Source organism: Oncorhynchus kisutch, linkage group LG14 (genome assembly GCF_002021735.2).
Source record: "Oncorhynchus kisutch isolate 150728-3 linkage group LG14, Okis_V2, whole genome shotgun sequence".
Classification (NCBI taxonomy): Eukaryota; Metazoa; Chordata; class Actinopteri; order Salmoniformes; family Salmonidae; genus Oncorhynchus; species Oncorhynchus kisutch.
In genome coordinates, this window is record NC_034187.2 from 16,462,591 (window position 1) to 16,480,009 (window position 17,419).

The window sequence follows — 17,419 nt, forward strand, 5'->3', positions numbered from 1 at the left end:
AGCAGCGGTCTGTCTGTCTAGACATCTAGCAGCAGTCAGTCTGGCAGCAGTCAGTCTTGCAGCAGTCAGTCTTGCAGCAGTTTTCTAGGAGCAGTTTGTCTGTCTAGACATCTAGCAGCAGTCAGTCTAGTAGCAGTCAGCCTAGCAGCAGTCAGTCTAGCAGCAGTGAGTCTGTCTAGATGTCTAGCAGCAGTCAGTCTTGCAGCAGTCAGTCTTGCAGCAGTCAGTCTTGCAGCAGTTTTCTAGGAGCAGTTTGTCTGTCTAGACATCTAGCAGCACTCAGTCTAGTAGCAGTCAGCCTAGCAGCAGTCAGTCAAGGAACAGCCTCTCTAGGAGCTGTCTAGCAGCAGTCAGTCTAGCAGCAGTCAGTCTAGCAGCAGTCAGTCAAGCAGCAGTCAGTCTAGGAGCAGTCAGTCTAGGAGCAGTCTAGCAGCAGTCTGTCTAGCAGCAGTCTGTCCCAGAGAAGTCTGTCTGGGAGCAGTCTAGCAGCAGTCTGTCTAGGTGCAGTCTGTCTAGGAGCAGTCTGTCTAGCAGCAGTCTGTCTAGCAGCAGTCTGTCTTGCACCAGTCTGTCTGTCTAGACGTCTAGCAGCAGTCAGTCTCGCAGCAGTCAGTCTAGCAGCAGTCAGTCTAGCAGCAGCCTGTCAAGCAGCAGCCAGTCAAGCAGCAGCCAGTCAAGCAGCAGCCAGTCAAGCAGCAGCTAGTCAAGCAGCAGTCTGTCTAGGAGCTGTCTAGCAGCAGTCAGTCTAGCAGCAGTCAGTCTAGCAGCAGTCAGTCAAGCAGCAGTCAGTCTAGGAGCAGTCAGTCTAGGAGCAGTCTAGCAGCAGTCCGTCTAGCAGCAGTCCATCTAGCAGCAGTCAGTCTAGCAGCAGTCAATCTTGGAGCAGTCAGTCTAGCAGCAGTCAGTCTAGCAGCAGTCAGTCTAGCAGCAGTCAGTCTAGGAGCAGTCAGTCTAGCAGCAGTCAGTCTAGCAGCAGTCTGACCGTCTAGACGTCTAGCAGCAGTCAGTCTAGCAGCAGTCAGTCAAGCAGCAGTCAGTCAAGCAGCAGTCTGTCAAGCAGCAGTCTGTATACAAGCAGCAGTCTGTATACAAGCAGTCTGTCTAGCAGCAGTCTGTATACAAGCAGTCTGTCTAGCAGCAGTCTGTCTAGCAGCAGTCAGTCTAGCAGCGGTATCTATAGCAGCAGTCTGTATACAAGCAGTATGTCTAGCAGCAGTCTGTCTAGCAGCAGTCAGTCTAGCAGCGGTATCTATAGCAGCGGTCTGTCTAGCAGCGGTCTGTCTAGCAGCGGTCTGTCTAGCAGCAGTCAGTCTAGCAGCGGTATCTATAGCAGCAGTCTGTCTAGCAGCAGTCTGTCTAGCAGCAGTCTGTCTCGCAGCAGTCTGTCTAGGAGCAGTCTGTCTAGGAGCAGTCTGTATACAAGCAGTCTGTCTACAAGCAGTCTGTCTACAAGCAGTCTGTCTAGCAGCAGTCAGTCAAGCAGCAGTCAGTCAAGCAGCAGTCAGTCTGTCTAGACGTCTAGCAGCAGTCAGTCTAGCAGCAGTCTGTCTAGCAGCAGTCAGTCTGTCTAGACGTCTAGCAGCAGTCAGTCTAGCAACAGTCAGTCTAGGAGCAGCCAGTCTAGGAGCAGTCAGTCTAGGAGCAGTCAGTCTAGCAGCAGTCAGTCTGTCTAGACGTCTAGCAGCCAGTCTAGGAGCAGTCAGTCTAGGAGCAGTCAGTCTAGCAGCAGTCTGACTAGGAGCAGTCTGACTAGGAGCAGTCTTTCTGTCTAGATGTCTAGCAGCAGTCCGTCTAGGAGCAGTCAGTCTAGGAGCAGTCAGTCTAGGAGCAGTCAGTCTTGGAGCAGTCTGTCTGTCTAGACATCTAGCAGCATACAGTCTAGCTGCAGTCAGTCTAGCAGCAGTCCGTCTAGCAGCAGTCTATCTAGCAGCAGTCTGTCTAGCAGCAGTGTCTGTAATAGTGGAACTACTGCTGCTACTAATACTCTCCCCACGAGGACCAGGAGGAGGGAATGGAGGGGTCTGAGGCCCTGGTGAGGGTGGTGGGGTAGGGGAGTGGGGAGGCCACATAGACAGGCTCCTCTTCAGCCATTGACATTACTCTTTGGAGAGAGAGGGAGGGAGAGAGGCAGAAACAGAGAGACAGATTGAGTCACTCCTTATGACAAGCCATTTCACAAATTTAGGTTGAAACCAATTACCATCTATGTGACAGGCCTATGTGCTATCTTTGTAACTCTAACTGAATTGTAATCTTCCGACAGCAGGGGGAGCTGTGGTACAATACAACCACACCAAGCAGTGCTGCCTACGCTCTTCACTATGTACTCTCTGTCTTCTGAGGGAAGTCCACATGTAGTTCCACCATTCGGAAGGAAGGAAGGACAGACGGGCAGGCGGGCAGGCAGGCAGGCAGGCAAGCAGGCAGGCAGGCAGATACACAGCCAGACACAAAGACAGCTAGGCAGGCAGGCAGGTAGGCAGGCAGGCAGGCAGGTAGACAGGCAGGCAGGCAGGCAGGTAGACAGGCAGGCAGGCAGGTAGATAGGCAGGCAGGAAGATAGACAGGCAGGGCTGTGGGGTTGCTCCTCCGCAGGGCTGTGGGGTTGCTCCTTAGCCAGGGCTGTGGGGCTGCTCCTCCGCAGGGCTGTGGGGTTGCTCCTCAGCCAGGGCTGTGAAGCATCTCCCCAGGGGCCAGCAGGGGACTGGAGTGGTGACAGGGGTCACTACTGGCTCCGGCTCTGAGATCAAAGAGGAACAGAAATGTTCAGCATCTCATTGTGACTCTGGTCCAAGCCTATAACTAGGGCCCGGAGTTTCCCCTTATCAGGTCTGGGCCCTAGTCATGAACCACTCAATTACTCATACTATAACTGCAGATAGAATGTGCAGAGCGTGCTTGTGTAACGGAGATACAGCGGCTATGTTATCAGACCTGAAGGTGTAAAGGTGTGGGGATCAGGTGGTTGAGGCTCTCTTGGTGACTGCTGTGGGGTGCCCCAGGGGGACAAGCCTCTACTGGGGGGGCCAGGACTAACACTGGGTGGGGGGGTGGGAACAGGGGTTAGCACCAAGTGCTCCAACAACAGCACAAGGTAGAAAGAAAGAACAAATACATACATTAAAGAAGGGCAGAAACAAAGAAAAGAACATACATTGGCAACAAAATTCAAACACAAAATTCAAACCAATTCAAAATAATATTATTTTACACTGAATGCAGAACAAATGTTTTGATTGATACAATTAAGACATTGATTGATTGATTGACTGTACAGTACCTCCTGCGGTGAAGGGTCCTGAGCCTTGGCTGGTGTTACAGGTCTCTCCTGTCCCTCTCTCTGTCCCAGCATCAGAGCTATGGTTTCTGGCAGGGACACTTGCCGAGACCACATACTGTCTAACAGGAACACTGGTTAGGACCACATACTGTCTAACAGAAACACTGACAGAGACCACATACTGTCTAACAGGAACACTGACAGAGACCACATACTGTCTAACAGGAACACTGGTTAGGACCACATACTGTCTAACAGAAACACTGACAGAGACCACATACTGTCTAACAGAAACACTGACAGAGACCACATACTGTCTAACAGGAACACTGACAGAGACCACATACTGTCTAACAGAAACACTGACAGAGACCACATACTGTCTAACAGAAACACTGACAGAGACCACATACTGTCTAACAGGAACACTGACAGAGACCACATACTGTCTAACAGGAACACTGGTTAGGACCACATACTGTCTAACAGGAAGACTGGTTAGGACAACATACTGTCTAACAGGAACCCTGACAGAGACCACATACTGTCTAACAGGAACACTGACAGAGACCACATACTGTCTAACAGGAACCCTGACAGAGACCACATACTGTCTAACAGGAACACTGACAGAGACCACATACTGTCTAACAGGAACACTGACAGAGACCACATACTGTCTAACAGGAACACTGACAGAGACCACATACTGTCTAACAGGAACCCTGACAGAGACCACATACTGTCTAACAGGAACACTGGTTAGGACCACATACTGTCTAACAGGAACACTGGTTAGGACCACATACTGTCTAACAGGAACACTGGTTAGGACCAAATACTGTCTAACAGGAACACTGACAGAGACCACATACTGTCTAACAGGAACACTGGTTAGGACCACATACTGTCTAACAGGAACACTGGTTAGGACCACATACTGTCTAACAGGAACCCTGGTTAGGACCACATACTGTCTAACAGGAACACTGACAGAGACCACATACTGTCTAACAGGAACACTGACAGAGACCACATACTGTCTAACAGGAACACTGACAGAGACCACATACTGTCTAACAGGAACACTGGTTAGGACCACATACTGTCTAACAGGAACACTGGTTAGGACCACATACTGTCTCACAGAAACACTGGTTAGGACCACATACTGTCTAACAGGAACACTGACAGAGACCACAAACTGTCTAACAGGAACACTGACAGAGACCACATACTGTCTAACAGGAACCCTGACAGAGACCACATACTGTCTAACAGGAACACTGGTTAGGACCACATACTGTCTAACAGAAACACTGACAGAGACCACATACTGTCTAACAGGAACACTGACAGAGACCACATACTGTCTAACAGGAACCCTGACAGAGACCACATACTGTCTAACAGGAACACTGACAGAGACCACATACTGTCTAACAGGAACACTGACAGAGACCACATACTGTCTAACAGGAACCCTGACAGAGACCACATACTGTCTAACAGGAACACTGGTTAGGACCACATACTGTCTAACAGGAACACTGGTTAGGACCACATACTGTCTAACAGGAACACTGACAGAGACCACATACTGTCTAACAGGAACACTGACAGAGACCACATTTTGTCTAACAGAAACACTGGTTAGGACCACATACTGTCTCACAGAAACACTGGTTAGGACCACATACTGTCTAACAGGAACACTGACAGAGACCACATACTGTCTAACAGAAACACTGACAGAGACCACATACTGTCTAACAGGAACACTGACAGAGACCACATACTGTCTAACAGGAACACTGGTTAGGACCACATACTGTCTAACAGGAACACTGACAGAGACCACATTTTGTCTAACAGGAACACTGACAGAGACCACATACTGTCTAACAGGAACACTGGTTAGGACCACATACTGTCTAACAGGAACACTGACAGAGACCACATACTGTCTCACAGGAACCCTGACAGAGACCACATACTGTCTAACAGAAACACTGACAGAGACCACATACTGTCTAACAGGAACACTGACAGAGACCACATACTGTCTAACAGGAACACTGGTTAGGACCACATACTGTCTAACAGGAAGACTGGTTAGGACAACATACTGTCTAACAGGAACCCTGACAGAGACCACATACTGTCTAACAGGAACACTGACAGAGACCACATACTGTCTAACAGGAACCCTGACAGAGACCACATACTGTCTAACAGGAACACTGACAGAGACCACATACTGTCTAACAGGAACACTGACAGAGACCACATACTGTCTAACAGGAACCCTGACAGAGACCACATACTGTCTAACAGGAACACTGGTTAGGACCACATACTGTCTAACAGGAACACTGGTTAGGACCACATACTGTCTAACAGGAACACTGGTTAGGACCACATACTGTCTAACAGAAACACTGGTTAGGACCACATACTGTCTAACAGGAACACTGGTTAGGACCACATACTGTCTAACAGGAACACTGACAGAGACCACATACTGTCTAACAGGAACACTGGTTAGGACCACATACTGTCTAACAGGAACACTGGTTAGGACCACATACTGTCTAACAGGAACCCTGGTTAGGACCACATACTGTCTAACAGGAACACTGGTTAGGACCACATACTGTCTAACAGGAACACTGACAGAGACCACATACTGTCTAACAGGAACACTGACAGAGACCACATACTGTCTAACAGGAACACTGACAGAGACCACATACTGTCTAACAGGAACACTGGTTAGGACCACATACTGTCTAACAGGAACACTGGTTAGGACCACATACTGTCTCACAGAAACACTGGTTAGGACCACATACTGTCTAACAGGAACACTGACAGAGACCACATACTGTCTAACAGGAACACTGGTTAGGACCACATACTGTCTAACAGAAACACTGGTTAGGACCACATACTGTCTAACAGGAATACTGGTTAGGACCACATACTGTCTAACAGGAACACTGGTTAGGACCACATACTGTCTAACAGGAACCCTGACAGAGACCACATACTGTCTAACAGGAACCCTGGTTAGGACCACATACTGTCTAACAGGAACACTGGTTAGGACCACATACTGTCTAACAGGAACACTGACAGAGACCACATACTGTCTAACAGGAACACTGACAGAGACCACATACTGTCTAACAGAAACACTGACAGAGACCACATACTGTCTAACAGGAACACTGACAGAGACCACATTTTGTCTAACAGAAACACTGGTTAGGACCACATACTGTCTAACAGGAACACTGGTTAGGACCACATACTGTCTCACAGAAACACTGGTTAGGACCACATACTGTCTAACAGGAACACTGACAGAGACCACATACTGTCTAACAGAAACACTGACAGAGACCACATACTGTCTAACAGGAACACTGACAGAGACCACATACTGTCTAACAGAAACACTGACAGAGACCACATACTGTCTAACAGGAACACTGACAGAGACCACATACTGTCTAACAGGAACACTGGTTAGGACCACATACTGTCTAACAGGAACACTGACAGAGACCACATTTTGTCTAACAGGAACACTGACAGAGACCACATACTGTCTAACAGAAACACTGACAGAGACCACATACTGTCTAACAGGAACACTGACAGAGACCACATACTGTCTAACAGGAACCCTGACAGAGACCACATACTGTCTAACAGGAACACTGGTTAGGACCACATACTGTCTAACAGGAACACTGACAGAGACCACATACTGTCTAACAGGAACCCTGACAGAGACCACATACTGTCTAACAGGAACACTGACAGAGACCACATTTTGTCTAACAGAAACACTGGTTAGGACCACATACTGTCTAACAGGAACACTGGTTAGGACCACATACTGTCTCACAGAAACACTGGTTAGGACCACATACTGTCTAACAGGAACAATGACAGAGACCACATACTGTCTAACAGGAACCCTGACAGAGACCACATACTGTCTAACAGGAACACTGACAGAGACCACATACTGTCTAACAGGAACACTGACAGAGACCACATACTGTCTAACAGGAACACTGGTTAGGACCACATACTGTCTAACAGGAACACTGGTTAGGACCACATACTGTCTAACAGGAACACTGGTTAGGACCACATACTGTCTAACAGGAACACTGGTTAGGACCACATACTGTCTAACAGAAACACTGGTTAGGACCACATACTGTCTAACAGGAACACTGGTTAGGACCACATACTGTCTAACAGGAACCCTGACAGAGACCACATACTGTCTAACAGGAACACTGGTTAGGACCACATACTGTCTAACAGAAACACTGACAGAGACCACATACTGTCTAACAGGAACACTGACAGAGACCACATACTGTCTAACAGGAACCCTGACAGAGACCACATACTGTCTAACAGGAACACTGACAGAGACCACATACTGTCTAACAGGAACACTGACAGAGACCACATACTGTCTAACAGGAACCCTGACAGAGACCACATACTGTCTAACAGGAACACTGGTTAGGACCACATACTGTCTAACAGGAACACTGGTTAGGACCACATACTGTCTAACAGGAACACTGACAGAGACCACATTTTGTCTAACAGAAACACTGGTTAGGACCACATACTGTCTCACAGAAACACTGGTTAGGACCACATACTGTCTAACAGGAACACTGACAGAGACCACATTTTGTCTAACAGAAACACTGGTTAGGACCACATACTGTCTAACAGGAACACTGGTTAGGACCACATACTGTCTCACAGAAACACTGGTTAGGACCACATACTGTCTAACAGGAACACTGAAAGAGACCACATACTGTCTAACAGAAACACTGACAGAGACCACATACTGTCTAACAGGAACACTGACAGAGACCACATACTGTCTAACAGGAACACTGGTTAGGACCACATACTGTCTAACAGGAACACTGGTTAGGACCACATACTGTCTAACAGGAAGACTGGTTAGGACCACATACTGTCTAACAGGAACACTGGTTAGGACCACATACTGTCTAACAGGAAGACTGGTTAGGACCACATACTGTCTAACAGGAACACTGACAGAGACCACATACTGTCTCACAGGAACCCTGACAGAGACCACATACTGTCTAACAGAAACACTGACAGAGACCACATACTGTCTAACAGGAACACTGACAGAGACCACATACTGTCTAACAGGAACACTGGTTAGGACCACATACTGTCTAACAGGAAGACTGGTTAGGACAACATACTGTCTAACAGGAACCCTGACAGAGACCACATACTGTCTAACAGGAACACTGACAGAGACCACATACTGTCTAACAGGAACCCTGACAGAGACCACATACTGTCTAACAGGAACACTGACAGAGACCACATACTGTCTAACAGGAACACTGACAGAGACCACATACTGTCTAACAGGAACCCTGACAGAGACCACATACTGTCTAACAGGAACACTGGTTAGGACCACATACTGTCTAACAGGAACACTGGTTAGGACCACATACTGTCTAACAGGAACACTGGTTAGGACCACATACTGTCTAACAGAAACACTGGTTAGGACCACATACTGTCTAACAGGAACACTGGTTAGGACCACATACTGTCTAACAGGAACACTGACAGAGACCACATACTGTCTAACAGGAACACTGGTTAGGACCACATACTGTCTAACAGGAACACTGGTTAGGACCACATACTGTCTAACAGGAACCCTGGTTAGGACCACATACTGTCTAACAGGAACACTGGTTAGGACCACATACTGTCTAACAGGAACACTGACAGAGACCACATACTGTCTAACAGGAACACTGACAGAGACCACATACTGTCTAACAGGAACACTGACAGAGACCACATACTGTCTAACAGGAACACTGGTTAGGACCACATACTGTCTAACAGGAACACTGGTTAGGACCACATACTGTCTCACAGAAACACTGGTTAGGACCACATACTGTCTAACAGGAACACTGACAGAGACCACATACTGTCTAACAGGAACACTGGTTAGGACCACATACTGTCTAACAGGAATACTGGTTAGGACCACATACCGTCTAACAGGAACACTGGTTAGGACCACATACTGTCTAACAGGAACCCTGACAGAGACCACATACTGTCTAACAGGAACCCTGGTTAGGACCACATACTGTCTAACAGGAACACTGGTTAGGACCACATACTGTCTAACAGGAACACTGACAGAGACCACATACTGTCTAACAGGAACACTGACAGAGACCACATACTGTCTAACAGGAACACTGACAGAGACCACATTTTGTCTAACAGAAACACTGGTTAGGACCACATACTGTCTAACAGGAACACTGGTTAGGACCACATACTGTCTCACAGAAACACTGGTTAGGACCACATACTGTCTAACAGGAACACTGACAGAGACCACATACTGTCTAACAGAAACACTGACAGAGACCACATACTGTCTAACAGGAACACTGACAGAGACCACATACTGTCTAACAGAAACACTGACAGAGACCACATACTGTCTAACAGGAACACTGACAGAGACCACATACTGTCTAACAGGAACACTGGTTAGGACCACATACTGTCTAACAGGAACACTGACAGAGACCACATTTTGTCTAACAGGAACACTGACAGAGACCACATACTGTCTAACAGGAACCCTGACAGAGACCACATACTGTCTAACAGGAACACTGGTTAGGACCACATACTGTCTAACAGGAAGACTGGTTAGGACCACATACTGTCTAACAGGAACCCTGACAGAGACCACATACTGTCTAACAGGAACACTGACAGAGACCACATACTGTCTAACAGGAACCCTGACAGAGACCACATACTGTCTAACAGGAACACTGACAGAGACCACATACTGTCTAACAGGAACACTGACAGAGACCACATACTGTCTAACAGGAACACTGACAGAGACCACATTTTGTCTAACAGAAACACTGGTTAGGACCACATACTGTCTCACAGAAACACTGGTTAGGACCACATACTGTCTAACAGGAACACTGACAGAGACCACATACTGTCTAACAGGAACACTGACAGAGACCACATTTTGTCTAACAGAAACACTGGTTAGGACCACATACTGTCTAACAGGAACACTGGTTAGGACCACATACTGTCTCACAGAAACACTGGTTAGGACCACATACTGTCTAACAGGAACACTGAAAGAGACCACATACTGTCTAACAGAAACACTGACAGAGACCACATACTGTCTAACAGGAACACTGACAGAGACCACATACTGTCTAACAGGAACACTGGTTAGGACCACATACTGTCTAACAGGAACACTGGTTAGGACCACATACTGTCTAACAGGAAGACTGGTTAGGACCACATACTGTCTAACAGGAACACTGGTTAGGACCACATACTGTCTAACAGGAAGACTGGTTAGGACCACATACTGTCTAACAGGAACACTGACAGAGACCACATACTGTCTCACAGGAACCCTGACAGAGACCACATACTGTCTAACAGAAACACTGACAGAGACCACATACTGTCTAACAGGAACACTGACAGAGACCACATACTGTCTAACAGGAACACTGGTTAGGACCACATACTGTCTAACAGGAAGACTGGTTAGGACAACATACTGTCTAACAGGAACCCTGACAGAGACCACATACTGTCTAACAGGAACACTGACAGAGACCACATACTGTCTAACAGGAACCCTGACAGAGACCACATACTGTCTAACAGGAACACTGACAGAGACCACATACTGTCTAACAGGAACACTGACAGAGACCACATACTGTCTAACAGGAACCCTGACAGAGACCACATACTGTCTAACAGGAACACTGGTTAGGACCACATACTGTCTAACAGGAACACTGGTTAGGACCACATACTGTCTAACAGGAACACTGGTTAGGACCACATACTGTCTAACAGAAACACTGGTTAGGACCACATACTGTCTAACAGGAACACTGGTTAGGACCACATACTGTCTAACAGGAACACTGACAGAGACCACATACTGTCTAACAGGAACACTGGTTAGGACCACATACTGTCTAACAGGAACACTGGTTAGGACCACATACTGTCTAACAGGAACCCTGGTTAGGACCACATACTGTCTAACAGGAACACTGGTTAGGACCACATACTGTCTAACAGGAACACTGACAGAGACCACATACTGTCTAACAGGAACACTGACAGAGACCACATACTGTCTAACAGGAACACTGACAGAGACCACATACTGTCTAACAGGAACACTGGTTAGGACCACATACTGTCTAACAGGAACACTGGTTAGGACCACATACTGTCTCACAGAAACACTGGTTAGGACCACATACTGTCTAACAGGAACACTGACAGAGACCACATACTGTCTAACAGGAACACTGGTTAGGACCACATACTGTCTAACAGAAACACTGGTTAGGACCACATACTGTCTAACAGGAATACTGGTTAGGACCACATACTGTCTAACAGGAACACTGGTTAGGACCACATACTGTCTAACAGGAACCCTGACAGAGACCACATACTGTCTAACAGGAACCCTGGTTAGGACCACATACTGTCTAACAGGAACACTGGTTAGGACCACATACTGTCTAACAGGAACACTGACAGAGACCACATACTGTCTAACAGGAACACTGACAGAGACCACATACTGTCTAACAGGAACACTGACAGAGACCACATTTTGTCTAACAGAAACACTGGTTAGGACCACATACTGTCTAACAGGAACACTGGTTAGGACCACATACTGTCTCACAGAAACACTGGTTAGGACCACATACTGTCTAACAGGAACACTGACAGAGACCACATACTGTCTAACAGAAACACTGACAGAGACCACATACTGTCTAACAGGAACACTGACAGAGACCACATACTGTCTAACAGAAACACTGACAGAGACCACATACTGTCTAACAGGAACACTGACAGAGACCACATACTGTCTAACAGGAACACTGGTTAGGACCACATACTGTCTAACAGGAACACTGACAGAGACCACATTTTGTCTAACAGGAACACTGACAGAGACCACATACTGTCTAACAGGAACCCTGACAGAGACCACATACTGTCTAACAGGAACACTGGTTAGGACCACATACTGTCTAACAGGAAGACTGGTTAGGACCACATACTGTCTAACAGGAACCCTGACAGAGACCACATACTGTCTAACAGGAACACTGACAGAGACCACATACTGTCTAACAGGAACCCTGACAGAGACCACATACTGTCTAACAGGAACACTGACAGAGACCACATACTGTCTAACAGGAACACTGACAGAGACCACATACTGTCTAACAGGAACCCTGACAGAGACCACATACTGTCTAACAGGAACACTGGTTAGGACCACATACTGTCTAACAGGAACACTGGTTAGGACCACATACTGTCTAACAGGAACACTGGTTAGGACCACATACTGTCTAACAGAAACACTGGTTAGGACCACATACTGTCTAACAGGAACACTGGTTAGGACCACATACTGTCTAACAGGAACCCTGACAGAGACCACATACTGTCTAACAGGAACACTGGTTAGGACCACATACTGTCTAACAGAAACACTGACAGAGACCACATACTGTCTAACAGGAACACTGACAGAGACCACATACTGTCTAACAGGAACCCTGACAGAGACCACATACTGTCTAACAGGAACACTGACAGAGACCACATTTTGTCTAACAGAAACACTGGTTAGGACCACATACTGTCTAACAGGAACACTGGTTAGGACCACATACTGTCTCACAGAAACACTGGTTAGGACCACATACTGTCTAACAGGAACAATGACAGAGACCACATACTGTCTAACAGGAACCCTGACAGAGACCACATACTGTCTAACAGGAACACTGACAGAGACCACATACTGTCTAACAGGAACACTGACAGAGACCACATACTGTCTAACAGGAACCCTGACAGAGACCACATACTGTCTAACAGGAACACTGGTTAGGACCACATACTGTCTAACAGGAACACTGGTTAGGACCACATACTGTCTAACAGGAACACTGGTTAGGACCACATACTGTCTAACAGAAACACTGGTTAGGACCACATACTGTCTAACAGGAACACTGGTTAGGACCACATACTGTCTAACAGGAACCCTGACAGAGACCACATACTGTCTAACAGGAACACTGGTTAGGACCACATACTGTCTAACAGAAACACTGACAGAGACCACATACTGTCTAACAGGAACACTGACAGAGACCACATACTGTCTAACAGGAACCCTGACAGAGACCACATACTGTCTAACAGGAACACTGACAGAGACCACATACTGTCTAACAGGAACACTGACAGAGACCACATACTGTCTAACAGGAACACTGGTTAGGACCACATACTGTCTAACAGGAACACTGGTTAGGACCACATACTGTCTAACAGGAACACTGGTTAGGACCACATACTGTCTAACAGAAACACTGGTTAGGACCACATAATGTCTAACAGGAACACTGGTTAGGACCACATACTGTCTAACAGGAACCCTGACAGAGACCACATACTGTCTAACAGGAACACTGGTTAGGACCACATACTGTCTAACAGAAACACTGACAGAGACCACATACTGTCTAACAGGAACACTGACAGAGACAACATACTGTCTAACAGGAACCCTGACAGAGACCACATACTGTCTAACAGGAACACTGACAGAGACCACATACTGTCTAACAGGAACACTGACAGAGACCACATACTGTCTAACAGGAACCCTGACAGAGACCACATACTGTCTAACAGGAACACTGGTTAGGACCACATACTGTCTAACAGGAACACTGGTTAGGACCACATACTGTCTAACAGGAACACTGACAGAGACCACATTTTGTCTAACAGAAACACTGGTTAGGACCACATACTGTCTCACAGAAACACTGGTTAGGACCACATACTGTCTAACAGGAACACTGACAGAGACCACATACTGTCTAACAGAAACACTGACAGAGACCACATACTGTCTAACAGGAACACTGACAGAGACCACATACTGTCTAACAGGAACACTGGTTAGGACCACATACTGTCTAACAGGAACACTGGTTAGGACCACATACTGTCTAACAGGAAGACTGGTTAGGACCACATACTGTCTAACAGGAACACTGGTTAGGACCACATACTGTCTAACAGGAAGACTGGTTAGGACCACATACTGTCTAACAGGAACCCTGACAGAGACCACATACTGTCTAACAGGAACACTGACAGAGACCACATACTGTCTAACAGGAACCCTGACAGAGACCACATACTGTCTAACAGGAACACTGACAGAGACCACATACTGTCTAACAGGAACACTGACAGAGACCACATACTGTCTAACAGGAACCCTGACAGAGACCACATACTGTCTAACAGGAACACTGGTTAGGACCACATACTGTCTAACAGGAACACTGGTTAGGACCACATACTGTCTAACAGGAACACTGGTTAGGACCACATACTGTCTAACAGAAACACTGGTTAGGACCACATACTGTCTAACAGGAACACTGGTTAGGACCACATACTGTCTAACAGGAACCCTGACAGAGACCACATACTGTCTAACAGGAACACTGGTTAGGACCACATACTGTCTAACAGAAACACTGACAGAGACCACATACTGTCTAACAGGAACACTGACAGAGACCACATACTGTCTAACAGGAACCCTGACAGAGACCACATACTGTCTAACAGGAACACTGACAGAGACCACATACTGTCTAACAGGAACACTGACAGAGACCACATACTGTCTAACAGGAACCCTGACAGAGACCACATACTGTCTAACAGGAACACTGGTTAGGACCACATACTGTCTAACAGGAACACTGGTTAGGACCACATACTGTCTAACAGGAACACTGACAGAGACCACATACTGTCTAACAGGAACACTGACAGAGACCACATTTTGTCTAACAGAAACACTGGTTAGGACCACATACTGTCTCACAGAAACACTGGTTAGGACCACATACTGTCTAACAGGAACACTGACAGAGACCACATACTGTCTAACAGAAACACTGACAGAGACCACATACTGTCTAACAGGAACACTGACAGAGACCACATACTGTCTAACAGGAACACTGGTTAGGACCACATACTGTCTAACAGGAACACTGACAGAGACCACATTTTGTCTAACAGGAACACTGACAGAGACCACATACTGTCTAACAGGAACACTGGTTAGGACCACATACTGTCTAACAGGAACACTGACAGAGACCACATACTGTCTAACAGGAACCCTGACAGAGACCACATACTGTCTAACAGAAACACTGACAGAGACCACATACTGTCTAACAGGAACACTGACAGAGACCACATACTGTCTAACAGGAACACTGGTTAGGACCACATACTGTCTAACAGGAAGACTGGTTAGGACCACATACTGTCTAACAGGAACCCTGACAGAGACCACATACTGTCTAACAGGAACACTGACAGAGACCACATACTGTCTAACAGGAACCCTGACAGAGACCACATACTGTCTAACAGGAACACTGACAGAGACCACATACTGTCTAACAGGAACACTGACAGAGACCACATACTGTCTAACAGGAACCCTGACAGAGACCACATACTGTCTAACAGGAACACTGGTTAGGACCACATACTGTCTAACAGGAACACTGGTTAGGACCACATACTGTCTAACAGGAACACTGGTTAGGACCACATACTGTCTAACAGGAACACTGACAGAGACCACATACTGTCTAACAGGAACACTGGTTAGGACCACATACTGTCTAACAGGAACACTGGTTAGGACCACATACTGTCTAACAGGAACCCTGGTTAGGACCACATACTGTCTAACAGGAACACTGGTTAGGACCACATACTGTCTAACAGGAACACTGACAGAGACCACATACTGTCTAACAGGAACACTGGTTAGGACCACATACTGTCTAACAGGAACACTGGTTAGGACCACATACTGTCTCACAGAAACACTGGTTAGGACCACATACTGTCTAACAGGAACACTGACAGAGACCACATACTGTCTAACAGGAACACTGGTTAGGACCACATACTGTCTAACAGGAACACTGACAGAGACCACATACTGTCTAACAGGAACACTGACAGAGACCACATACTGTCTAACAGGAACACTGACAGAGACCACATACTGTCTAACAGGAACACTGGTTAGGACCACATACTGTCTAACAGGAACACTGACAGAGACCACATACTGTCTAACAGGAACACTGACAGAGACCACATACTGTCTAACAGGAACACTGACAGAGACCACATTTTGTCTAACAGAAACACTGGTTAGGACCACATACTGTCTAACAGGAACACTGGTTAGGACCACATACTGTCTCACAGAAACACTGGTTAGGACCACATACTGTCTAACAGGAACACTGACAGAGACCACATACTGTCTAACAGAAACACTGACAGAGACCACATACTGTCTAACAGGAACACTGACAGAGACCACATACTGTCTAACAGAAACACTGACAGAGACCACATACTGTCTAACAGGAACACTGACAGAGACCACATACTGTCTAACAGGAACACTGGTTAGGACCACATACTGTCTAACAGGACACTGACAGAGACCACATTTTGTCTAACAGGAACACTGACAGAGACCACATACTGTCTAACAGGAACCCTGACAGAGACCACATACTGTCTAACAGGAACACTGGTTAGGACCACATACTGTCTAACAGGAAGACTGGTTAGGACCACATACTGTCTAACAGGAACCCTGACAGAGACCACATACTGTCTAACAGGAACACTGACAGAGACCACATACTGTCTAACAGGAACCCTGACAGAGACCACATACTGTCTAACAGGAACACTGACAGAGACCACATACTGTCTAACAGGAACACTGACAGAGATCCCATACTGTCTAACAGGAACCCCTGACAGAGGACCACA

At 46.7% G+C, this 17,419-nt stretch overlaps 1 protein-coding gene across 3 annotated transcripts in view; it reads right to left on the reverse strand.

Annotated features, from left to right (window-relative positions):
- Positions 1–950: 950 nt before the first annotated feature.
- LOC109904256 (probable E3 ubiquitin-protein ligase IRF2BPL) overlaps positions 951–17,419 on the reverse strand; it is a 183,258-nt gene continuing 166,789 nt past the window's right edge. For 2 of the 3 annotated variants that reach the window (XR_004202697.1, XR_004202699.1), the window contains 3 exons: positions 3,281–3,399; positions 2,935–3,038; positions 951–2,740 (listed from right to left, as the gene is read on the reverse strand). The gene's annotated coding sequence lies outside the window, so the exon portion shown is untranslated. The remainder of the gene's footprint in view (positions 2,741–2,934; positions 3,039–3,280; positions 3,400–17,419) is intronic. The other variant, XR_004202698.1, reaches the window with a different exon arrangement.